At 39.7% G+C, this 27,770-nt stretch overlaps 1 long non-coding RNA gene across 1 annotated transcript; it reads left to right on the top strand.

The window, feature by feature from the left end:
- Positions 1-4,660: 4,660 nt before the first annotated feature.
- On the top strand, positions 4,661-16,988 carry LOC119473081. The gene is made up of 3 exons (XR_005202245.1): positions 4,661-4,737; positions 13,251-13,254; positions 16,979-16,988. It is a non-coding gene; the product is annotated as an uncharacterized LOC119473081 (long non-coding RNA).
- Positions 16,989-27,770: the final 10,782 nt, after the last annotated feature.

Raw genomic sequence — 27,770 nt, 5'->3', positions numbered from 1 at the left:
AATATAGTAAAAATAAATTCATGTTCTGTTTCATTTTATGTACATAGTTGAAGTAAGAGAAACGCACCATGCAACAAGACAGAAGTATCATTTTTTTATTTTTCTTTTTGTATCCCTCAGAGAGTGCCACGTCTTTAAATTTTTTATGTCTTTGTAGAGAGGTTGGTGATACCTAGGTGGGCTCCTGCGTAACTTAAAAATTGCCAATGTAATGTACATATTTTGACTTTAGCCATTTTTCTTTTAAGAACTAGCATGGCTTAAAAAAAAAAAAAGTATATACAGGCCTGGGCACAGTGGCTCATGCCTATAATCCCAGCACTTTGGGAGGCCTAAGTGGATGGATCACTTGAGTTAGTCAGGGGTCCAAGACCAGCATGGCCAACCTGGAGAAACCCCATCTCTACTAAACATACAAAAACATTAGCTGGGTATAGTGGTGGGCATCTGAGGTCCCAGCTACTTGTGAGGCTGAGGCAGGAGAACTGCTTGAACCTGGGAGATGGAGGTTGCAGTAAGTGGGGGTCCTGCCATTGCACTTCAGCCCCACCCTGGGTGACATAGTGAAACTCTGTCTAAAAAAAACAAAGAAAGAAGGGAAGAGAGAGAGAGAGGGAGAGAAAGAAAGGGATAAAAAAAAAAAAAAAAAAAAAAAAAAAAAAAAAAAAAAAAAAAAAAAACAGTATATACAGGAAAGGAGTGGTTTAAATTAATAATAATTCCCTGTATAGCACACTAAAAATATCTGACTTAAAAATTTCCTATTTTTCTAATAAAGTAAGTTTTTTTCCATTGCAAAATAACCTACTGACACATATCCTTAAAAAACAAACAAAAAAAAACCCCTTTCACTTGAAAAATTGTGTTCCATACTATCAAAAACTGATTCACGCAGTAAGTTTTCAGGATGGGATGCTATCTATGGTATAAAGTGAGATTCTTTTGCATTCTTCTCCTGAGAATTACATGCTTTAATACTTATGGGCATTCACCATTCAGCAACTTACTTTTCTTCACAGATAGTAAAAACTGATCAATATTAACAGTACTAGAAGAAAGTTGACTTTTTCATAGATTTGTATCTAGATCTAAAACTTCCCAGTTTTCCCTCTGGTTGTGGAGATAAAACACTCTGCCACAGTGAAAGCATGTGCCAGACAGGTCAAAGCATTGAGGAAGGTTAGTCTCCTGCTCCTTGCAGATAGGGACAGTTCTTTTTCATCAGCCTCATGCTCTTCCTTCATTGTAGCAGTTGTTTCTTTATGATTTGCTGTAACAACTCTTAGAAACTGGCTAATGGGGATAATACCACCAAAGTATTTCCTTAATGAAGAATTGGCAGTATTTGGAAGACTGAGATACTTACAAAGAACAGATGGATCTTCCCATGAATTTTAGGTTCCCAGTTTCAAAATTAGGATTATTGCTTTTGTCAGTAGTAGGCAAATGAAAATTTATCATTAGACATGCTCTACTAATTGATGTGTTCATACTTTCCAGATTTACTTTTTCATATTCTGTCTTAAAGGTATATATTTTCTAAGTCTTCCCATTGTAGCTGAGGGGAGGGAGTGGGGCATCCCGAAGATGCTCCCAATTTCCCCATCTGATGTGCTCAGGTCCTCTACCTCTCTTACCTCAGGAATGGAGAAGGGGCTCTGAAGGTGCAGTGAGCTTACCATTGGAATAAATATCGTGGACCCAAAGAGTTTAGCGGAGAAGCAGGGAGAGGGAGAGAGAGAGGGAGAGAGAGAGAGGAGGAGAGGAGAGGAGAGGAGCGGAGAGGAGAAAAGAGATGGGAGGCAAGGCGTGGATGGGAGACATGGAGCTGAGAAACTGTTTTTGAAACCACACCCCTTGTGGACCCAGGAAAAGAAGTTTTTTTCCTTAACACCATCCCTCACTATTTATTGCCCACAGTATCAAGTATTTTGGAAGCTTTGAGGGAGTAAACTGATGGACTAATAATAAGGAGTAATTCAAGTGTAGTTTAAGATTATTAACAAAACCTCACTCCATGTTTGTTAAGTTTATGAGAGGGGGAGGGGGGCTTGGTCAAGGGAAATGTGAGGAACAATCCTAAGATGTGCTTAGGATTGTTCCCTCCTCCTGCTGCTCCTTTCCCCTGGTCTGTTAGGTGACCATACTGGCTTTGACTGGAACAAGCTGGCCTTACATGCTTTTTTTTCTTCTAATGCAACCTCTTTCCAGCAGCCTTCAAGGTCTCATGCCAACACACCTCAGTTGATGAATACATGTCCAGTGTTCAGGGCCCACATTGAATGACCAAGGTGGTCTCACTTAAAAGCTTAACAAACAGAGAAGCTGGGCATGGTAGCCCATGCCTGTAATCCCAGCACTTCTGGAGGCTGAGGCGGGCAGATAGCTTGAGCCCAGGAGTTCAAGCCTAGCCTGGGCAACATAGTGAGACCCCATCTCTACAAAAAACAAAACAAAAAACAAAAAAATATTAGCCAGGCCTGGTGGCATGTGTCTGTAGTCTCTGCTACTTGGGATGCTAAGGTGGGAGGAATTGAGCCTGGGAGATCCAGGCTGCAGTTAGCTGTGATTGTGCTGCTGGACTCTAGCTGAGAGACAGGGTGAGACTCTGTCTTAAAAAGGAAAAAAGAACATGAAAAACATAGTCCAGGGCTGGCATATAATACACTTGCGTCTGAGAATTTCCCCACCTGAAAGAAAACCCAGTGAGACTCCTCTTAGAAGCCAGGCTTGATTTTCCTAGTTTACTTTAAAACCACTTCCATAGCTGAGGGGCTTTGCAAACATCACCTCATGCCACCTTAACAACGCTGGAACGTAGCCTTTTTGGCAACTTGTCCTATTGTTTGTTGCTCTTGGATTCAATTTTTTTATTCCAGAAGTTTACTTCATAAGTTTGAAAACGATTCCACAAGGAGTACAGAAGTTTTCTTATTTCTTGTGATGGAATGACTGACCAAAGACTTGATTCTGTGGTAACACAGCATTGGAGTTTCTGGCATGTCCAGGCTCACTCCATTTATTTTATTTAATTCACACAGAAACACTTAAAAAGAGCAAGGGGTCATTATTGGTTGTTTCCTACAAATTAGGGCACATAAGCTCTGAGAGTTCAAGTGGTTCCTTCCTGTCACTCTGTTCTTATCATAAGCAGTGGGAAGATAGCATATGCTCATCTGTACATCATTTCAGAATGAATTTTGAGATAAAAGTAAGTGTTCACTGGTTTTTTTTAACCAGGACCATAAATGTATTTTTAAATGTCAGCTATCTTCTCCTTCACAGGACACTTATCTTTTTTTCTTTAAAGAAATTTCCATTTTACCTCAAAGTATTTAGGGCAGCTGTAGGTGGGCCTCTTCCTTCTGTTTTTTTATTGGTGCACATTATCACCTGTGAAAGCAAGCAGAAAATATAGAACACCGAAATGGAGCAAAATGAGTGGCAGACACTGAGCAATTCTTGTACAACATGGGGATATTTTTGCTGCTGATTTTTAAAACAGTATTTTCCTCCAGGTAAAATGAAAGGCATTCTCCCAAGGCACCATAAACACTTTGGAAAAGAAAAAGAGAAAAAAAAGGAAATGCAATCGTCTTGCTTTCAACTCACTGGCCTGCAAGGAACATCTCAGCATGTCATCACTGTAACACTTTTATTTTCAGATTCTGAGTCAGATTCTGAGATCAGCACCAAAGCATACTTGCACATCATAAATAAAGAGCTCCCTGTCTCTTCAGTGCCTCCTATATGTCCAGCAATGTTCCAGATGCCTTAGACACACATCTCAATGGTTCAGTGGCCATTTTGCAAAAGAGGAAAAGGGAGCTTACAGAGGTTACTCGACAGTTTCAAGGACAGACAGCTAGGACATTGGCTTACTTAATTTCATAATGCTAATGCTAATGAACATATTTCACTGTAGTTATTTCTATTTCCATGCTATAGCTGAGGAATCTATGTCAGAAAATTCAAGTGGATTTTTAAATAGTGCCATTTCAAGCAAAGGCACAGTCAGCCAATGCATTGTCTCCTGCTGCTGCAAGAGGAGCTCTTTGAAGTTTTGCTACTCAGAAAGTAGTTCAGAGTGGCAGCATGGGCATCACTTGAGATTGTGTCACAAATGCAATGTACTGCCCCACTTGCTGAATCAGACTGTGCATTTTAACAGCCTCCTCCCCACCAAATGACTCCTGTTATTAATGCTTGAGAGGCACTGCATTCATCACTCTGCTTCCCACAAATAGACAACTTGGCAACACATTGAATATTTCAGTCTTTTTTTTTTAAATCTTTTTTTTTTAATTGCATTTTAGTTTTTGGGGTACATGTGAAAAACATGCAAGCTTGTTGCATAGGTACACATGCGGCAGTGTGATTTGCTGCCTTCCTCCCCATCACCTATATCTGGCATTTCTCCCTATGCTATCTCTCCCCAACTCCCCACCCCCTGCTGTCCCTCCCCTATTTTCCCCCAACAGACCCCAGTGTGTAGTGCTCCCCTCCCTGTGCCCATGTGTTCTCATTGTTTAACACCTGCCTATGAGTGAGAACATGTGGTGTTTGATTTTCTGCTCTTGTGTCAATTTGCTGAGAATGATGGCTTCCAGGTTCATCTATGCCCCTACAAAGGACACGAACTCATCGTTTTTGATGGCTGCTCCCGACCTGGGGATGTAGTGACGAAAAGTAACAATACAGGACTCTTTTGAGGTCGTGTAATTTGAATATTTCAGTGTTTTTAAGGCAGCTGATGACTGTTTTCAGCAGAAGCCGCCTGTACTTTCCAAAAGCCACCTGGAATTGATAGAGGGCTCCTTCCTGAATCCCTGCCCACAGCACTGCCTGTTTCCACCCCCGATCTGGACACCAGTCACCCCACATAGGGAATCTGTGGGTCCAAGCAGGAATGAATGGCTATGTTCTTTTTATAATTTAACTTACCCACGTGAAACAGCACTAACCTTTATATGCTATTACTGGTTCCACTGTGGAGAAGCTGATCATTCATTCTTCCTGGAGAAGCTCCCAAAGGACTCTTGAGTTCTAAGGGGCTCTGTTGCCTTCTAGGTTCATATGAATGAGCCTGCCTGCCGCTTCTTCCTTTGTGCTGAGCACCTGGGAATTTGCTGAATGGTGTGTTTCCTGGAAGGCTTCATTATTTCAATCCCATTATCTCTACATGTACTTGTTATCAGCTGGATAAAACCTGATTGCATGCCTGTCTTCTGTGTTTTCTCGTTTTTCTGTCATTTTCTGAAATGTACGCAATACAATGTGCAAGCAGGAGTGAGCATGTCCCCTGCAGTGTGGGATCAAAACGTTGGAGAAGCCTGTGTGCTGTGTGTGGGAATGCTAACAGGTATCTTCATGGCTAACCCGCAGCAAAAAGTATCATGTAAACATGGTTCTTCTGCAGAGTGGAGATTAGATTACAGTATTTTACAGCTTGGGAGGATTTTTAGACATTTGTCATAACCAATTTTGGTAGTCTTTCCTAATTATGGTAATGGAAACATAGTGTCATTTATAATTCCGTCCGGTAGAGAGCTTTCCTTTTTATACTTGGTAACACAGAAATAGCTTGAGGATGATCCTTTTAAGAAATATCAAAAATTCAATTACTAAACAATATTTATTTGGTCCTCACCATGCACCAGGCATTGTATATGATTCTGGAATTCAGCAAAGAACAAGACAGACAACCCCCCCATCCTCATCAAGCACCTCCAGGGAACAGGAGAAAAGATGATAGTTCTAGTTTTTAATAATGGCTGAACTGGAGAATAATCTGTGAAGCTTTTCAACTTATAGAAGACTGAGCATCACTCCAGACCAATTACATCTGTATCTCTCTGACTGGGACTCAGACATCAGTATTAAAAATAAAAAGCACAAAAATAAAATCTGCCTGGATATCAAATGTGTCACCAGGGTTGAGAACCATTGGACTATGTGATATGTGGGGATCCTTAACAGACTTATAATTTTAGGAGGAAGAGCAAACTGAGTAGAGTTTGTGAGCTTTGAACTGAGGGTTTCATGTTCTCATGTGTTGATATTTTCTTCATAACTTAAGAACTTGTAGAGCAATGGAAAAAATAAATCCAGTCTTCATCATACTAGCTGTTGATATATTACGTCAGTATAATTTTATGTAGACAGTGAAATTCCTCATCACTGGATTCTACCTGGCAACTTGGATTTGGAGGAGTGCTTCTTTCAGTGGAAGCTTTGTTTGCCTGGAAAAGACGTCTTGTTTATATAATTAAGAATCAGCTTCCAGCTCCATCCTTGTCTCTGCAGAGAACATAATCTTGTTCCTTTTCATGGCTGCATAGTATTCCACGGTGTATATGTACCATATTTTCTTTATCCAGTCTATCATTGATTGGCATTTGAGTAGATTCCATGTCTTTGTTATTGTGAATCACTATTCACACGTGCATGTATCTTTGTAATAGAATGATTTATATTCCTTTGGGTATATATACAGTAATGAGATTGCAGAGTCAAATAGTTCCAGACCTTTGCAGAATTACCATACCATCTTCCACAATGGTTGAACTGATTTACATTCCCACCAACAGTGTGAAAGTGTTCCTATTTCTCCACAACCTTGCCAGCATCTGTTGTTTCTTGACTTTTTAATAATCACCATTCTGACTGGCATGATATGTTATCTCATTGTGATTTCGATTTGTATTTCTCTAATGATTCATGATATTGAGCTTTTTTAAATACGTTTGTTGGCCACGTCAGCAAACTAATGCAGGAACAGAAAACAAAACACTGCTTGTTCTCATTTATAAATGGGAGCTGAACAGTGAGAACACATGGACACAGGAGGGGGAACCATACATATTGGGTCCTGTCAGGAGGTGCGGTGAGGGGAGACAGAGCAGTAGAAAAAATAGCTAACGCATGCTGGGTTTAATGCCTAGATGATGGGTTGATGGGTACAGCAAACCACCATGGCACACATTTGCCTATGTAACAAACGTGCACATCCTGCAGATGTACCCAGATCTTAAAATAAAAATAAAAAATATATAAAAGAAAAAGTATAAAAAGTACACAGAAAAAAAGGACATTCTATTTAATAAACCCACAACCATGTAAAGACAAACCACCTGTAACCCCCAAATTATTGAAATTTTAAAAAGTAATTGAAAAAAAAAAAAACCAACAAATTCAGTGAGCAAAGCCATTGGCAAAGCGACAGTCTTAACAAGGCTACTTTGTGTCAGCAGAGAGACTGGGAGGAGACGAGGGAAGAGGAGAGGAGGAACAACCACTCTAGAGCCCAACAGTAGTTGGTTTCGTAGGTCACTGGTGATGCTTTGGAGGAAATCTCAGAGGAGGCAGAAAACAACCCCTTAAGAGAAACTTTTCGGACCCTAGATTTTTTTTTTTTAGACGGAGTCTTGCTCTGTCTCCCAGACTGGAAAGCAGTGTCATGATCTCGGCTCACTGCAAACTCTGCCTTCCAGATTCGAGCAATTCTCCTGACTCAGCCCCCCGAGTAGCTGGGAGTACTGACTGCCTGCCCCACGCCCGGCTAACTTTTGTATTTTTGGTACAGATGTGGCTTAATCACATTGGCCAGGCTGGTCTCGAACCCCTGACCTCGTGATCTGCCTTCCTTGGCCTCCCAAAGTGCTAGGATTACAGTTGTGAGTCACCGTGCCTGGCCTGGGACTCTAGATTTCAAACCCCCATTGCACTCAAACTTTTAAGTTTCCCACCAAGAGAGACATAATCTGGATCCATTGTGTTCAGCTCTGAGTAAAACAAACACAATAAAACTCCCGGACTCCTGCCTGCTCTGAGCACCTACCACCACAGGATCTCAAGGTGATCTCAAGAGGTCACTTGTTGCAAGTGTGTGAATCAGAAAGAGCACAGATTTGGGGAATACTGTAGACCAGAAGGCCCCTACAGGGCCAGGACTTAGGGCAGCTGAATTGTGAAGCTCTTAAAGATGGCTTCGAGGCCACCGCTTCCTCTCAGCACGATAATAACATCTTCAAATGCTCATCGGTAGCTCAGAGATCTAGTTAAGTTTTGTTTCTAAACTTTCATTTAAAATCTCTGAGTTAAATTTTCCACTCAGTAAAACAAGGGTATCAAACCTATTGCCCCTTAGAGACTCCTGGTCTCTCAGCAATTCTTCAGTATGAGTTAATAGAATGGTACTTTACAAATTCCTTTCTTGCATGAAATCCTTAGAATAAATACCTAAGTTATGAACAAGGCAGGGCTGAGGTTCTAAAAAGACCAGTGGGAGTATGTGTTTCCTAGCTTCCTGCGGGTTTCTAAACAACCGTCTTTCCTCTGAGTTTCATCTCTACTGACCTCACTGGTGTCTTTATCTCATCATTAATTTGCACTTATTTCTATGTCACACTAGCACTTTTAAATAAGTGTGTGTCTCTGGGACTCCATTTCTCCTTTTTCTGTTTCATGTAATCTTGCAATATCTCCAAATTTTTTCTTTGCACAAATTAACTTTTGTATATACCTCTTCACAGTACTAAGTGGACAAAAGTTCTTCCAAAAAAGTAGCTTTGCTTAATTTCTTTCATCTGCAAACCTATTATTTAATTCAATGATTAACTGAACATGCACTGTGTGTTAGAGACAGGCTATAAATTGGCGGGCACATCAGACATAGTCCTCATATTCCCAGGGTTGACAATCAGAGTAGGAAGATCTACAGAACATTCACAAGTGCTCTGAAGAGATTGAACAATGTAGACGATAAGAGATAAGTGGCCTGGTGGGCATGGCCAAGGGAGTCATTTTGGAGCATCTGGCCCACAAGCAGACACTGAAAGGACCTACAGGAGCCAGCTTTGCAAAGGCAAATACCAGCCGATTGAGTGCAGCTGTATCAGGCTAAGTGAAAGCTCTGAGATACAAAAGATAAGTTTCTGCCAACAATGTGTTTAGTGAGGCAGATTTTGACAGGAAAATTAGAGGAGGAGGGGCATGAAGAAACTATACCTCCTTCCTGGAACTTTCTATTTACATCTACACCAAAGATGGTGGAGTCACATATTTACTTGCAGCCCTGACCCTCACCCCCTGCCTGGGTTCGCTGCCCATGTCTTCATGTGGGTGCTTCACACACAACTAAAATCATCCTACGCTAATGTGGGTCCACTATCTTCCCCGTATGAGCCAGTTCTCCCTCCAGTGTTCTCCTGCTTAGAGAAGATATGTCTACCAAAAAACTAGTAAAAAAAAAATTGCTTCTTTAATATTATAACTGCAGTAAATGCTAAGACTCCTTGTGACTTAGTCTATGCAAAGAATTGCATAGAAAGAAGCACAGTAGAGGAATATAAAACCAATAAAATGGCACTTACGCTAACCTCCAGTTGAATCTCTTAGAGAAATGTGAAAGGAATCTAATTCACGGTAGAATTACCTTTCTTAAATCTCATATCTCTCTTTATCGAATTTACCCACCCTGGTCTTCCACATACTCACCCCATATCCGTAATTTTTAAGACATTTTTTTCCCTCCATGAACACCTGCCTCCTTTTTTCAGGCCTTCTTGATGTAGAAAATTTTGCTTTTCTAATGCCTTCTCTACATAGTCATTTCTCTTGTCCTCTCTCAGTTATAAAGTATATGTAATCTGGGAACAAAACAAGCAACAACTTTTCATTATTTGAGTGAGGAGACCTCCTTCATAAACCCATTTACCTAATTTACAGATTCTTTAAGCTTTGCAAATTAAGATGAGTATTTGCTTGGCCAGGTATAATTTGTTTTGTATTTATTTTTAAGTGGAATTAGCTAAAATCCCAAATGGGTAAAGAATAAAATACATCACATATGTCGACTCTGATAGCTCCCTAAGATTTCAACAATTCCCTTTTCTCATTGTTTAACCAGCTTGTTTCCTTAGTCTGAGTTTACAACATCTGTTTACATCTCACATAAATCGCTGGGTGCAATTTTCTAGCTATTTTTCTCCTAACGAAATTCCATACATCTTAATACAAATTTCTTCAGACATTCATTTTCTCTTGCAGTAGAGGTGTGAATACAATCAATAAGTGTGTCTTTACTTGTTTTATTTATCTTTCATTTTATTGTTTCTTTTATTTGTAACCATTGAAAGTGGAAATCAGGACAACTTTTCTCTTAATGTTTGGCCCAAGCCTCACTATAAAATTACTCTCATATAGCAGGCCATTTAAGAAAACAGCAGGCAGAGACTACAAATCAGTAGATAATTGCTTTCAGCTTAGTCATTCGTCACCCAGGAAGTGCTCTTTGTTGTTTATATTTTTTGATTTCTCAAGCTGACCTAAGTGCTTAGAGGTGAGCATAAGAAATTCGGTTGTATTTCGCGTGTGTTGTTTGAAGCCATCTGTTTGTATGGGATAAAAGATAATTCTTCAGGTGTCACTTTCATCACTATTGATGGGCAGGATAGCAGTTATTTTCCCCAGTCATCTCCTCTCATTGCATTTTCCATCAGTTCCCCCATTCAGCGGATGATCCAATTAATGTCAGGGACAGAGAGTTTGACAGCTTGCCAACACAGGTGTGCTGTAACTGCTTTTCTTTCATTTTTATTTTTCCTTCTATCTGAACAAAGACGGAGACTGCATTTTCAATCACAGAGCAAAGAATCTGCCAGAATATTTGTGTTTTCTTTTTTGGAAAAATAAAGCTTGGGAAACCTAACAAAGAAAAGCAATTTATTTTGTAAGGCAAATGTTGATTCACAGCCTTATTATCATACCTAAGATTATAATTACATGCTAATTAATTTAATGATAAACATGTACTGAGTACACATTCTTTTTTGGCAAATATATACTGTACCAAGTTTCAAAGATAATTAACACTGACTTCAAAGGGCTCATCGACCAGCCATAAAGACATAAGTCAATAAATAGCACACAAACAAACATAAATGAAAACATAAAAATCACAACATTGGTACTACAGAAAAACGTGTACCATGCTATGAAGAAAAGGTAGAGAAAGCCATCTATTTTATGCAGGGTCTTAAGAAGGCTGTTCAGTTGAGGTGACTGTCAGCTTGCCTGTGGAGCAGTGTACAGGCAGGGCATCAAGCAATGGAGATGGAAGAAAAACCAGCTTGGGCAGCATTCAGAGACACAAAAGGGCACACCCATCCTAGGCAGGGCTCACTAATTGAATTGAAGGGTAGGAGGAAGTGGAAGATATGACTATGAACTAGGTAGTGTCTAGTCATGATTGTTCTACGCCACATCAATGAATTTGGATTTTATTTTGAAGGCAATGGAGTGTGACCAGTGGTTTGAAGCACTGAATCTGGAGCATTCTGATTTAATAGGAGAGTGAATGCAAATCAAATGAGATGTAGTCATAGATGTTTGGGCACATAGAGCTACATAATGTAAGACATTAAAGAAGGCAAGCAATTATTTTATAAACATATATTAAGGATCTCCTACGTGGTAGATGGTAGGGAAAATGAATTAACAGGCTCACCTCCTTAGGAAGCTTACAGCTGGTAGAAAAAGCTAAATATGTACACATGAGGATAAATTACTTGTTGGAGTTCCAAGAAAATGCTGAAAACAGAGCCACTTACTGCTATGGAGCATCTGGGAAATGTAATAGAGGAGATAAAATCTGAATGCTCCAGGTCAAGTAGGAGCTTTTAAAATAAAGGCATGGAGGTGGGACATAACTTCTTATTAGAAGATATTGTCCAGCCAGAATGGACAAAATGAAAAAATTAAGCTCAGGTGCTCTTCTTGAAAAATAAGAGTGAACCGTGCCACCCTTAGCCAAGATAGGGAAGCACAGGTTTGGAATGAGGAAAGAAGCATGCTGTCTTCCATTTGGAGCATATGAAAGTCAGAATAACAAAAACAAACAAGCAGCACTGTCAGGCAGCTGGAACAGAGGGTCTGGAGCTCAGGAGAAACACACATGTGAATGTGTTGATTTGGGGGTCAGCATCCTGTCAATGGTAAAGTCTTGGGAAAATATGAGATCAAATAAGGCAAGTGAGTAGGCTAAAAACAGAAGAGAATGCCAAGAAAAAGCAGAAGCCACAGAGGGAAACTGGAAAAAATATTGGTGAAGAGGAGGAAAGGCATGAGAGGCAGGCCACAAGGCCAAAGGAGGGGGGTTAGAGACTAGGTGAAGATTGTTTTGCAATTGGCCACAGGCCACAATAGAAAAATTACTTCCTTGAGATTGGCAGTGGAGTAAATCAGATTTTAATTGCAATTTTAATTAAGAAAATATTTTTTTAAGAAAGTGGAAAAAATATACAGTAATGTTTCAAAAAGTTTGTTGGTAAAGGAAAGACAAATAAGGGTAATTATTTAAGGGAGTATATTTTAAAGAAGAAATTTTAGGTGGGGACATTGGAATATACTTTAAAGACTGGCAGAAGTGGATAAAAGGCAAAGACTGAACAGTCGGCAGAGAAAAACGTAATGACAGAGTAGAGTGCTAGAGGCCACGCTGGACACTGACCCATCACAGGAAGCGTCGGCCTCAGTCTCTTTCCTAGACAGTTTGATGTTGTGAGCCTGAGTGTGTCCTGCATGAGTTAAGCTCTGAAGAATAAACAGGAACCTGCAGAAGTTAACAGCTAACAGCTCAATTTTCTCTGTAACAAGTGAAAGAAGGTGATCTTATAAAAATAAAAGGCTAGAGTAAAAGAGTGAGTTGAAGGAGAATACTGATAGCTTGAAATAGTCCCTGAGGTGTTTATCAGAAGCAGACTGGAGCAGGAGAAAAGCAAAGAAACCACGTCAAGCAACAAACCATCATCCAAACAAACAGCATTTGTGAGACATTTACTTAGGTGTTGATAAGGAGCACAATTTCTGACAACATACAACTAAGCTTCAACCTCTGACCTGGCCCTAAGGAATTAGCTGTGTGACTTTTGACAAGTATAATAACATAGCCTCTCTAAGTTTCCTCATAAGAAAATTGAGCATAATATGAGATGATATGGTTTGGTTGCATCCCCATGCAAATCTCATCTTGAATTGTAGCTCCTACAATTCCCACAGGTTGTGGGAGGTAATAGAATCATGGCAGTGGGTCTATTTATGCTGTTCTCATGATAGTGAATAAGTCACACAAAATCTGATGGTTTTATAAAAGGGACTGCCCCTACACAAGCTCTGTTGACTGTCACCACCCATGTAAGATGTGACTTTGCTCCTTTTTGCCTTCCACCATGATTGTGAGGCCTCCCTAGCCACGTGGAACCATGAGTTAATTAAACCTCTTTCCTTTATAAATTACCCAGTTTTAGGTATGTCTTTATCAGCAGCATAAACATGAACTAATACATGAGATAATATTTGTAATTCACTAGAACATTGTCAATCTTTTAGAATTATCATCTTTTTATTTTAGGACTTATGAGATAAACAGAGACCTTGAAGAGTAGTCAGAAGACAACAGTGAGAAAGAGGAATTAATGACTGAACACATAAGAGTTAGGGACCACCTGAGTGGAAGCCTTCCAACAGACATATGTCCAATGACTTCTTCTCCCATGCTGTGGAAAGGATGGTATGTATAGGCAACCATTTTTCATCATCAGCTAAAAAGAAGAATTTTTATCATTAAATGATAAAAATTAATGGGAGTAATAAGTATTAGTGTTAGATATAAAGAAAAGAACTTCCTGAGAGCAAAAGTATATCCCACAAAACCTATAAAATGAGTAACGTTTTATGTATTGGTTATGGAGAACTGGCAAAAAGGAAAAGGGGCTATAGCTTTTATATGTGTCCTTGAAGAGTTAACTGAATCAGGAAGAGAGAAACAGAGGGATAGCTTGGGGAAGAATAACTCATTGAAGAGGAATTGCTTGGTTCTGATCAACTTTTCTGGAGCTTGATATACATTTGAACAAATATAATTGCTTCAGAAGGCAAAAGTTGTAGGTATGCTATTGACCTGAAAGGACTAATGTGGTTTCCTTCACTACATTCTATAAAATATTTCTATCCAGTAACTCACTCATTGTGATGGTTAATATTGAGTGTCAACCTGATTGGATTGAAGGATGCAAAGTATCATTTCTGGGTGCATCTGTGAGGGTTTTGCCAAAGCAGATTAACATTTGAGTCAGTGGGCTGTGAGAGGCAGACTCACCCTCAGTCTGGGTGGGCACCATCTAATCAAGTGCCAGCATAAAAGCAGGCATGGAAAGAGCAGGCTGGTCTGAGTGTTCTGGCCTCAATCTTTCTCCCATTCTGTATGTTTCCTGCCCTTGAAAGTTGGACTCCAAGTTGTTCAGCATTTGGACTCTTGCACTTACACCAGTGGTTTGCCAGGGGCTCTTAGACCTTCGACCACAGGCCAGAGGCTGCCCTGTCAGCTTCCCTATTTTTGAGGTTTTCAGACTCGGACTGGCTTCCCTGCCCCTCAGACTGCAGGCAGCCTGTTGTGCTACTTCACCTATTTATCATGCTTGTCAATACTCCTTAATAAACTTTCCTTTGTATATACATCTACCTTATTAGTTCTGTCCCTCTAGAGAGCCTAGGCTAATACACTCATCACATGAATATTCCCCACTTCCTTATCAAAGCCAACATTTGCCATAACATCCACCACTTAAGAATGTTACATAACTGAATAACAAAGGGCTAGTAGTACCATCTTCTACAGATACTGTGAAACTGATTCCGTTCAGAGAAATTTGTTTCTCCAGTTTTTGTGGAATAACACCTCATGTTCTAAATGACATAATAAATGGATCATTAGTGATATGAGAAGGTAAAAGTAGATGTCCACAAGCTTGAAGGCTCACATTGCAAACACACCTTGAATCCCCTCTTTCCCACCTCCTATTGACTAACTCTGTTGTCCCCATCTATTAAGCATGTCTAGAATGCTGCTACTTGCATCCATGGCTGGTCTAAGCCACCATCCTGTTTTGCTGAGATCACTGCTTTCTAATGGTAACTCTAGCTGGTAGCCCTGCTTCTCTGCTTGTCCCTCTTCAAGTCTCAAGAAGACTGCCAGAGCAATCCTTTAGAAGCACTAAATATGTTACATCTTTGCTCATAGCAGTCCTATGGTTTCCCTCAACTCTTGGAATTAAATCCAAATTTCTTAGCCTGGCTTACAAAGTTCCTCCAGGAGACAGCTGTTTAGTAGAACACAAGGCTTCCTCCTTCTTGCCTCTGTAGCATATGATACTCATTTTGATATAGTGCTTGTGTTGTGATTTTTATTATGTGTTTCCATTTATGCTTGCTCTTGTATTATTTATGGAATTCAGCCTTCCTCAATGGTCGATGAGCTTCTTGAAGTCAGGAGATAGGCCTTATTTATCTTTGATCCTTAGTACAACATGTGTTTGTTGAAAAATAATATGAATTTAGTAAATAGCACAGACTTGTGGCCTCCCTCCCTGTATTCAGGTCTTTGCTGTCTGGTTTCTGTTTCAAAAACCTTCCCTAGCCCCTAGCTGCACATCCAAAGTGACTGTGCTGTCATTTTCTATCTCCTAGCCTTCTTATTTTTTCTTTTAAACACCACTGTCAACACTACAGTATGCATTTTAAAGTGTTGATTATCTGTTCTCCTTCACTAGAATATAAAATCCAGGTATAAAGCAACTTGGGTTCTTTTTCAGTTGTTTGTCCTAAGATAGCTGAGATCTGAAAATAGTTCCAAGTGAATGGTCGGTGCTCAGTATATAGTTGTTGAATGAATAAGGTATCTCCTCCCCTCAGAAGCATTTTCACATTACTAACCTGGCATTAAAATATTTAACAATGTATTGCAAGGACACTGACCACTCAGGTCAGATAAATGACCCATCAAAAAGGATTTTGTTCTGTTTGTCATATTAGACAAAAGGAATACTCCTCTTGCTGTTGCTGTAAGCAATGCTTCCCTACCCTCAGGCTCATAATACATCCTTTGCATCACTGTATCCTTTGACTGTGGTTATAAATGTACATGCCAATCACTCAACTAGATTGTAAATTCCTGGAAGACAAGAAATGCCTTCTTCATATCACTTCTGCTATTTTAAATAGTTGCTGAAAATAATTTCCCTGTAAGTATTTACTGAATTCATGGATGGGTTAATTAACAAATAAAGCACTGCCAAATACCATGAAGCTTCATGATGTTTTTTTGTGTACTTTCGACAATGTTTGTAAATGCACAGTATAAAATCAGTACTTCAATAAATCTAGGGTTTGATTATATGATGATTCATTTGAAGTGGTTTCCACTGTCATTCACCTTGGGCAGGAAATGTCATTTCCTTGAGAGTATGTTTGGGGAGATGAGCTATTTAATCTCTCAGTGTGCAAGAAAAAAAAATGTTACCAATTTTCTCCAAGTACCTGTTATTTGCCAAACAGAATGAAAGAAATGATATCCTTGGTAAAGCTAAGTTTAAAGATAAAGACTAAATTATCTTCCTGGTGCATACCGATATTCTCTCTTTTACTCCTTTCTATCAAGAGTTTGACGTTGAGTTCAATTTTGTCAACAAATGATATCTATTACCCCGAGAAAGAGTTAATAATATACTCACCAATTCAAAGCCATCCTTCTAGATAAAGGTGGGGGATTTTATCGGAGGAGTCTGTACCAAGAAAATTTTCATATGGAGAAATATATTGACAGACTGAAATGGAACTTGTTTATGGTGACTCCTGTAAGAGGAGGAATCAATAGTGCTGCACTGTTGCTATCCACTGAGTGTGAAAACCTGAATGAAAAAAACAGCAGCAGAAAATCATCTCAAAGTTTCTATAATATCCTATCTTAATGACTGGATGCTGCCATTAATGGTTTTCATCGTATGAAGAAGTAAACACAATAATTGCATCTCATATGAATAGCTAACCAACATCGGAACAGCAGAGTCATTATCTAAATGCATTTTGCATCGACTTGCCAGAACATCCTCAATGACTGTAAGGAGCATGAATCCTAACTCAGTTAAAATCCAAGGTAATAAACAAAAGCTCTGTGGGTGGTCATGTGCCTCCCGCGGGGTGTATTGGTGAGTCTAGAGAAGAAATAGAATTAGGGATTTTTGAGCTACAGACGGAAATATCAACTCAGAGCAATGTAATAAAATCCTTACACCTTGGTGAAATGTTAGTTTCAAGCCAGTGGTATTGAAATGGTTTGGTAGTTCTTGGATCTATAAAAAAAGAAGAATCTGAATAAAATTTTTCTCTTTAGCACTACTGAATATGTATTGTCAGTCTCTCCCAGATGAAAGATACTTTCTGCCTGAAAAACTCTTATTCATTTTCAAAATGAATTGAACTTCTAGAAGACACCCAAAGCCAGGATGTCTCTTTGAAAGAAAACTACAAATATGGTGACATCCTTTCTGACTTTGATGTCATGTAGTTCAGCTAAATTTCTTGGTGTAATTAGTAACACCTTACACTTCTAGAACACTTTACATTATAAAACATAATCACATACATTATTATGATGGATTCTAACTATCATCTCAGTTGTTTTATAATCCATTTTGCATATGAGAAAAAAAAAGTTTAGCATTGATGCTTCCTGTATAAGACTGGAGAGCTGGGAAGAGTGAGACCAATACCTCATCAGAAACATCAGGGCCTAAAGAATCTATGACATCTTCTGCTATCCTTGGTGAAATGTGTTTGTTATGTATGTGCATCAAGTAGCTTCAACCTGAAGCAGCATGAAAAAGAAGCCGAGCTTGCCTTTCAAAGCCTTCTGCTAGTCCCTCTGCTTTAGTAGGCCACTAATTCAGCCAAAACATGGGTGTTGAGAGGCTACCAATGGTCAGATCCTGGGTTAGAGCACTTTGCCATTCTCTTTCAGACTATTCTCAACCAACAGGATTTTCAAATACCCACCCAGTCCTCTGTCCAGGCCAGCTTTGTGCTAGGTGGTATGGAACACGTGAAAGCATAACAGCTGCCAAGCAGGCTTATGAACACTCTCTTGGTTTATCATTTATTATCTCCATGGGCATGGGCAACTTATTTTAACATCTCTGATCCACTGATTTCTGACTTGTAAAATGGAGACTAAAATGCCTGTATTATAACATTTTTTGTGAAGATGAGAAAAGCATATAGCAAAACATGAAACCACAGCTTGCCCCTTTTTTCCGATGCTCTACCATAGAGCTAATGCAATAAGACTAATCCCCAACCAAATATGGAAAGCTGAGAAGAATCAAAAGGATGTCCTTCCTTTATTTTTGATGGATATCTTGAAGTTTCCAAAGCCTTGATTCAAAGGAATGAACCTTTAAACAGTCCTTTTGGTAGAAATGGAGCCCAGATCACACCATGCATTCCTATAAAAAATACATATTGTGCACCTACTGATGTCAGGAATTGGGTTAAAGAAGAATAAACTATGGTCCCTGACTTTGAAGAGCTCATTGCAGCAATTTAGCACTTGTCCAATGTGGAAGATGGTGAGCAACTCTTCCCCGGTTTCACCACCTGGTCTTCCCTCCTAAATCACCTTTCCAAAGCGCTCTCTGATGACTGTCTTCCTTTAAGGATCATTTGAGGATTCGCTCTTCCCAAATACAATATAATAGGAGCTATGAGCAATAATCTCATTATTTCTCTGTCTGCCCTAGAGCATGTCGCAATTTAATTATACTCATTCATTACCTCTGTATATCTTCTTCCATATAGTGCTGTCATCTCAGCTCTCTTACAACCTCTGTTTTGCTTACCTGGTATAGAAATACATCCCCAGCAAGCATGCAGTTCTTGTATTAAATTTAGTTGAATTAGGCTACATGAAAATATATAATAGTTTCTGGTAGTAACAGCTATTAAACATTGAGATTAATATTCAAATCAGGTCACATAATCCAGTCTCTTTGGGAAGCATCCATTTTCTAAGATGATTTAGGCATGGGGTTACACAATAACATTGAAGAAAATGTAGATAAGTGTGCAACACTTAATTTATTTGAGTTCAAGTTTGTTATCCATGCATTCTTTATTTGTTACTGCCTTAGCAGGAGTAAAACTTTTATCCTAGAATACTCAGCCCTTAGCAATACAGTTACTTTTTAAAGGTAAATTTTCCGGTAGGTTATGAAACATATTGGATGAAGCTATTGTCTTAATAATGTACTCAATAGAATAATTGCTTATCCGTAACTGTGAAAAGAGCAATTTTACTAATATTGTCTTCCTATACTGATTCATCCTTCAAAGGATACCGCGACCAAGATTTAGAACCATCTTGTCCATTTTAAAGTCTATTGTATTTGTCCTCACAAAGAGCCTTCTGAAAAGCTGTAAGTGGAATTTGAAGAAAATATTTAGACAGCTCTCTGCTACCCAGTGCATCCTCCTACTTAATTAAGAGGCCAAAATAAGTACTGAAAAATAAATTATGAACTACTTTTAAAAAACTTTGCAGGGAGAAAAATACAATAACAAAAGTCCTTCCTAATTGCATCCTTGGCAGCCCGGGTGTCTCACTGATGAAGTTTTCTCATATATTCACAGCCTCTTGCTAATGAGAACATTGAGACTTTCTTGACCCTTAACAACATTTTCTATGCCTATGCTGTTCGTTTTGTATAATCTAATAGATTAGAGAGAAGGTCTGCCTTAAATGAGGTCACACAAGACAAGAGGAAATGGCAATTGTTGATGTCTGACCCTTTTGGTCTGTTTATGTACGTGCCTATAGATAAATAGTGGATGTGTTAGAAGAAACTCTCCAATGTTCCTAAGACAATATTTTATTCCAATAAAATATAAGTAGATCTATGAAAATCATTTTTATTTCATTATTCCCAGGTATTTCAAGGTATTTTAAAGATTGTCTTCTTGAAAATAAGGTTGCAGTTAAACATTAGCTGTGCTTATCATTCACTGTAGAAAGATATCCCAGCATATGACCTAATGTGCAGTTGAATGAGAAGCTACTACTAAGTGTTATAAATCAAGGGAGAAACTACCTTTTTCTCCTGCAGTTTATTGTACTACAGGTATTGATCAACTTACAACCTATGCAACTTACGACCATTCAACTTTACAACCACAATCACTAGCCACGACTGCTCCGCATCTGGCAGCGCAAACGTTGCCCAATTGGGCGTATGACAGTGCGGACCAGCTTCCGGCAGCACTACCATCTCCGCATGCACCATTTCAACTATTATCCCAGACTCGGTACAGCAATTTGTGTTTCGTGTCTTGGATATTTTTCATCAAACCCCTCCCAATAAACTTCTTATACATTTCGAAGAAATGGACCCAAACATTGAATGATTTGCAAGGATTGAACGGATGGCGCATGATGTGTTTCATCCGTATCGTGAAATTTATGAAGAAAAAAAGAAACATACAATTCAGACAAAGCTCACCATGTTTATGAAAAAAGCAACTCTGGTAACCCCAACTGCTGCCTCAGATGACGACATCAAGGATCTGCAGCCAAGCACCAGCGGCCAATAAAATGTTTCGTACATGTTTATATATTTTGATATGTTTTGCAATTGGGAAAATGTTTCCTATGGTATTTTTTACACCTGTATTTTGTATTTTTGTATGCACCTGTATTTTGTAATTTTGTATGTTTTTCAAATATTAAACCAGTTGTACTGGTAATGCAGTGTTTTACTTAAACCTGACGAATGTAAAAATAAGAAACAAAATGGTGTAGAGATGATACAAATGGCTTAAAATGAACAAAGACAATTATGATATATAACAATAATGAAAGAAAATTATGATAAAATATGACAAAGATTTTTATAACATCATTGCACAGTACTGTACACATAGCCTACTCAACTTATGACCAAATCGTGTTACGACCGGTCTGTCGGAACCAATTGTGGTAGTAAGTTGAGCACTAGCTGTAATTTAGTATACCTGAAGTGCTAAAATCAGTTTGCCTGCTCTAATTTGCATTTTTCCAAAGATGCTCAATAATTTGCCTTGAACCTGGGTTCACTGTATCAGACCATCAGAGTCTCATAGAAAAAACAGTGATGGATGGATAAGAGTGCTGTATGAATCTGCCTTGCATTTAATGTCACATTTTCCTCTATTAATTTTTCACTGTTATGTACTTCTGCTATTTACTACACACAACTAGAGAAAGGTCAACTTAGAAACTGACAGGAATTGAAGGCAGATATTCAAGGACTGAACATATTTTAAATGAACAGGATGAATTTGTCTTTTCTATGCTGACTCACATTCATAAGTCAATTTGTAAAAAACACAAATATGTCTGTTGTTTTTAAGTTCCAGATGAGACATTAATAATTAAAGAATTGGCAAGAAAACAATTTTAAATCTGGGTTAATAGGAAGGCAAAAGAGGCTCAAACAAAAATTATTTCCCGATAGAAATGTGGATTAAGGTTTAGTCTGGAGAAACATTCAAATTTGGTCTTAAGGTAATCAAAAAAATTACAAGTTGCCCAGTAAAACAGAGGATGATAGTTAAAGTTATACATTTAGATAATTGTTTGATAGCAATATATTTCAAATATTACATGGGACATACTTCTACTTCACTTTTATTTGATGTTTATTTGAAAATCAAATTTAACTGGGCATTCCGGTGTTTTTATTTGCTCACTCTGGCAACCCTAATTAGGATATTGAAATTTGGGCAGAAAATGAAAACAAATGGAAGCTGTATTCCAGGACTAAATTGTTTGCTCTGATCACTCGTTATTTGTTGAATGAACAAATGAGCACATATTTCAAATATGCAGGAGAAGCTCTCAATTTGAGAGGAACAATCAGTAGCATTTAAAGTAATCAGGACTCAGGCTGGAGAAAAACTGTTTTCCTAGAAGGACAACTTCTTCAGTATCTTGGAAGGGTTCCTCAAATAGTCTTGAGTCCAGGGGTTTCTATAATAGGGACCATGCTCTTCTCCACTGGGGATGGTTCAAGTCACCTTGTCAAACAGCAATGGATGATAGGCATTATAATAATCAGAAAATGCATAACAGAAATAGGGCTGAAATAGGTGAGGGGTGAAATTCAAATACCTTATGCTGAGTAGAAAAATGAAGACAGAGATTCTGCTAAAGTAAATCAAGTTCAATGAGGTAGATAAGACTATCAATTACTAAAAGCAGCAGTTTTAGATGCCTTTGGCCCCCACCATCTCACTGAGGCTTAGAGGCTGAGCTGGTCAGAACAGAGAGGAAGGAGGGCACCTGGCTTACAGACCTGAAGGTCAGGCAGCACAATAGAAAGGCTACAGGTCGCAGGAAAAACCAGCACGGTGTGGTGCAGTCTTACTGGCTCTGCAGAGGTTAGAGTTGTGCCGTCCCTGGAACATCATATTTTAAGTGCCAAATTAAGGAACCTGTGTCATTCTGCTTTATTTTGAAGTCTAATGCCAGCTAGTTTGATCATAATTAAATGATAGTGGAGGATGTAACAAAAGGAGATGTTCATATACTGAGCTTGTCTCCTTTCCTCCTGTCTGTCTTCTTTCTACCTCAGAAGGCATCACTGGTTTTTAAACAGGTATCTGGTGTTCTGCCATCTACGTAGAGAGCCAACCAAGGACAATTATTTATCTTTGTTTCTATTTCTACTGTTGAGGTTAGAGGTTTTCATCATTATGGGTTCTAGCAAGGAAACTATAACAAACAACATGCACAAGATGGTGAAATTACATTATCCGAAGAATTCTTTATCATTAAAAATTAAAAATATCAGGGATCAAAATCAAACGATGTAATAATGCTTGGTGGATAAATGAATAGTTTTAGTATTAGCTGGAAGATTCTGGAGACAGTGAGAGGTTTTATTCTGTCCTTTGTGCATTGCTGCTGCCTACATAATGTTAGTTGGCGTAAGTCACTGTCACAATTACTAGTCACCCACTTCTGAATGGTACTGTACTGTGAAAAGGAATCCACTTAGCCTAGATTGCACAGCAATATATAAATTGTAATTTACAGGGAAGGTATTTTGGAATCAGGATTAATAATAGCAATAATGATTACAATAGTGACAATGATAGCGAGCATTCACTGAGTGCTGTTTATTGAAGTCTACCATTTAATAGTTTTGAAACGAGAAAAGTTCCCTTGTCCCCCCCCCACAGGGCATATGACAGGGGGAGTGATCACTTCCTCAGTGTCCCACTGCTCAAACTTCTAGGGGAACATACAGACAGGCAGGCTGTGGGGCTCCAACCAACAAGGCAGTGTCTAGGGGTGGATGTTTACAGCTCCTGAAGCCCCAGTGGGCCTGTGTAACAGGGTACTCTTTTAGTTTAGCTGTCTCTAGGTGGTTTGCGTTAACCAGCTCAATTAGACCCTCTACTCTGTTGCGAGGACAGAGTGCTTTCTGTATCCCGAGTGCTTGCCTTGGTGTACCAGAAGAATCGGATCACATGTGGGCTTGGAGAATGACTGCAAGGTTTAATTGAGTGGAAGTAGCTCTCAGCAGTTGGGGGAGTCAGAAGGGAGATGGGTTTCCCTGGAGCCAGACTGCTCAGTGACCCAGGCTCTCCTCCAACTGCCCCAGCCAAACTCCGTATCGTTCTGCCAGTCGATGACCTGCTGGCGTCTGTCTGTGTGCTCTTCCACTGGCTTGCTCCACTGGACGTCCTCTTGATGTCCAGCCGCTGTGCGTCTGCCTGCTAGGATCTTGTTTTTTTTTTTTTTTTTTTTTTTTTCTTTTTTTAAAGACAGGGTTTCACCACTTTGGTCAGGCTGGTCTTGAACTCCTGACCTCAGGTGATCCACCCGCCTTGGCCTCCAAAGTGCTTGAATTACAGGCGTGAGCCACCACACCCGGCCAATGGATCTTGGGTTTTTATGGGCCCAGGATGGAGGCATGGAAGGCCAAGGTGCTCTTGGAAAAAGCAACATTTGTGTGTGAAAACAGGAGCGCCTGTCCTCACCTAGGGCTGTGGGCACTGGCCTGAGGGTGAAGCCCTAGCCAGGGACCCACTTTTCTCTACTCAGCACTTCCCTGTCCCCTTCCCATATCACTTTGATCAAATATTTATTTAGGTACATCTTATTATTCCCATTGACTTGTGACAAAACTGAGGTTTAGAGCACTAAAATGTGTCGCCCAGGTTTATACCTTGCTATCTGACTTTAGAGTGAATGATCGGACCATTTCCCCTCATGCCAGAAGGTGAAAGGAATACTGAAGGACACTTCAAACCCTCACAGCACTTTTTACACTGGTTTCATTAGTAAATATTTTCCAAGATTTTTAAAGTCAATTAACTGGTTTATGAAAGAAAAGAAACCACATTGTGACTCATAACCATTACACATGCAATAACAGGTTGCTTTAAAAGCTTACTTTGTGGTTACTGAGGCTGCATGTTGCTTTAAAAAGAAAACAACAAACAAACAGAAAACCCTGTAAGAACAAGCAGTGACCTGCAGTTAGGCTGACCACAAAGGCAGTGGAGCTGAGTTAGAAAGGTTCTGACCAACAGACAGCCAGGCTTAGCACGAAAGCACAGTGAGCCCCACATATTGCAAATTTACAATGAGTAAAATAGAATTCTACTGTGGGACCCTACTTAATGGGTCTTCTCAGCACCCAGTGGGCCAGCAGCCGTTGCACAGCTGGTCCGCTTATTTTCTCATTCGCCGGCGTGTAGAAGCTCACTGGCCCACTGGCAGCACAGCATGGATCCCTCAGGTGTGGCCATCTGAACTTGTTTGGTAGAGATGCAGCCACAAATGTCACCCTTCCGTATGCAGTTACCTCGAAGGAAATAACACTGACATCGGAACCTTCTTATTACTTCCAAATCGGGGTGAATTCTCATGCTAAATTTGATTGCTTGTTAAAAATTGAAGGCAAATCCTCAGTTTCCAAATAGCTGTAAGCCCAGGAACATTACAGAGCACTTTCAGGGAGAATTTCCTGACAATCTTATCCCTGAGATCTCTAGTAAATTTCCTCTTTTCTGTCATTCTTCCTGAAACAAAAACTGTGAGGGAGGAGCCAAGCCTACTCCGGTCCTGCAGGAACGTTCTCATTTCCTGCCAACACCTCGCAGTGCTGGGCTTGACTGAGGTGTTCCTCATTTTAGGTCCAGCCTACCTCACTATAATCTAAAACCTAAATAACTATTCTAACGAGCCAAGCCACGTAAAACTGCCAATGTTTGACTGTTTTTCATCCAAAAAGTTGGTCATTTCTAAGGATTCAACTCAGTACTGATTAGATTCAGTTTTCCTTCTTTTTGCTGACTTTGAGTCTAGGATGCTGTTTTCACACAAGAGAGTGATGAAGCCTCTGTCATCTTCAAAGTCAATCTCTAAAATTCCCTGAAGTCCTTCCATCATACCTTTAAGGGCAAATTGCCCCCCACACACTTTCCATGTTCCAGTTTTAGAGAATGCATTTATTTTTAGTCAATCAGGCCACTTTAACATTTGAGGATACTGTGCTTGCGGCAAACTATGGGCTTTGTGAACTGTGTGCAGGGCGCAGAGGCCAAGGTGAGGCTGTGTGTTATGCAGGCACATCCTTTAAATTTAAAATGGAATGGCACCCTTTCCCTGTCAAGACTGTGTGCAGCTTTATTCTCAAGCACCTCCTCCCGGCTCCACATCTGCTAAGCTTGCGCCTGGGATCTTGCGTTCTGTTTTCTCTAAGCCATGTGGCACACCCGTAGGATTGTAAACAAGGGGCCTGGGGCTGGGAGTCCACATCTCGGGATCAGCTCCTCCAGTCCAGGGAGAGAAAGCAGAGACAGCCTGTTCCAGGAAGCCCCACACATTTTATCTACGGTTCTTTCCTTTACATCACTCCTAAAGCGTAACAAGTGACATTCCGCCCCGCTTTCTCCTCCCCACAAGCCTCCTCTCAGCAAGGATTTTGTTGCAGGTGCTTTGGGAGAGAGGCAAGTCTCTGTATGGGAGGACTAGCCAAAGCTGCCTGCATTAGGAGAGCCTACAGGACTGTCTCAGGTCTTTTGTTCAGAGCAAAGAAGAACCCAGATAGCCATAGTAAATCGATGCAAATATTCTAAAGAGGTGTAGTCATTCAGGCTGTTTCAGGGTTAAGCGGGTAGAAGAGATTTTAAAACGTATTACAAGAGCTTGACCTTGAGTATGTTCTGCAATAGAAAACGCAAGTTAACTCTACCAAATTAAGACCCAGTACCTTAAGAACTCCTTCAGTAACCCCATGTAGGAGGATTCACTGTTTTATTGCTATTGACGGGGGACTTCTAGAAATCAGCAACCTTGACATGGAGCTAGAAGCATTCCAAAGTGGATATGTGTTCTTTATATTTCAGGAATATATCTGAGGAACATATCTTAAAATCGTAGAAAATAGAACATCCTTAGATTTTCTTATTAATTTTGCTTATAGTTTTAAAAGCTTAGCAACCAATGTTTGGAAGATATTTTTTAAAAGTTTAACACTGTCTCTTTAGGAAACTGTTTTTGTTTTTTTTTTTTTTGTTGTTTGTTTGTTTGTTTGCTTTTTCAAATTTATCTCTATAAAAGGCATGAAAAGAGTGAGAAAACCATGGAGGCTGCTGGCCTTTTTTTTTTTTTTGGTTGTTGTTTGTTTGTTTGTTTGCTTTTTCAAATTTATCTCTATAAAAGGCATGAAAAGAGTGAGAAAACCATGGAGGCTGCTGGCCTTACTAAAAGCTGACCGTTACCGTCCTGTTTATTAAAGCAGGTACTTATGGTTAAAATTTAAAAAACAAGATCATACTTATGGCATGTCACTCTCCAATTTATTTATAATAAATACTCTTGATCTGAGCAGTGTTCCCATTTCTACAGGCATGCCCTGGACGCTGCTTGTCCAAGTATAAGGCACAGAATTTGGCTGTTGCCCGGGAATTCTGTCCCTCTGCCTACCCTCACACTGCACTCTGCAAGAAGACACTGTAGATACTGGGGCATTATAAGGAATACGTTTGGTCTCTGTCCAGGGTTCCTGGTACAGATCTCCTATAACCCTTGGGACTTCCTGAGTGACAGGATAATGTCTAGTTATTCATAAGGTTCCCGTTTGGATCACACCTGAGGTGTGATGTTAATTTATGGTAATAATATAACTTAGAGTTGGGCATCTAAACTGCCTCAGGATAAGGCTCGTCACCAGAATAAGCCAGAAGTTTCAGTCCCACCCAATGACCTCCAGGAAGGAGCAGAGGGCTGGAGATTAAACTATTAAAATTATTGAACAACATTTGAGGAGCTTTTAAATAGGTGAACACATGTGCCAGGAGAATGGTCCATCCCAACTCCACATGGACAGAAGCTCTTGTGCCCAGGTCTTTTCTGGTCCTTGCCCTATATAACACTTTATATCCTTTTCATAAATCAGTAAAATGCCTTTCTGAGTTTTGTGAGACACTCTGGCAAATGATCAAACCTAAGCAAGGGATTGCGGGAACCCCAGTATGTAGCCAATCATTCAGAACTGTACGTGGCAGGGTACTTGTTACTGGCATGTAAAGTGGGGGCAAATATCCGGGAATGGAGCCCTTCAACCCATGGAGTGTGTTGCGTATTCTAGGTGGTGTCCAGATTGAACATATTGTTGGATATTCAGTTGGTGCCTGGAGGGATGGAGACTTGCTTATTGGTGTCAGAATGCACCCCAGAGAAGCAATGCCACTTTGACATGAAATCAAGTAGACCTAGAAACTTTGAAGAAAAGATACCTTGTGAGTAGGGACACCAAGCAACCCTGACAGATATGGATTCTTTCTGCAGAATGGGCTCCCCAGTGGTGAGCCATGTAGACACTCAC

This window comes from Cebus imitator, unplaced genomic scaffold, assembly GCF_001604975.1.
Source record: "Cebus imitator isolate Cc_AM_T3 unplaced genomic scaffold, Cebus_imitator-1.0 Scaffold131, whole genome shotgun sequence".
Taxonomy (NCBI): Eukaryota; Metazoa; Chordata; class Mammalia; order Primates; family Cebidae; genus Cebus; species Cebus imitator.
This window is presented reverse-complemented; position numbering and strand designations above follow the sequence as displayed.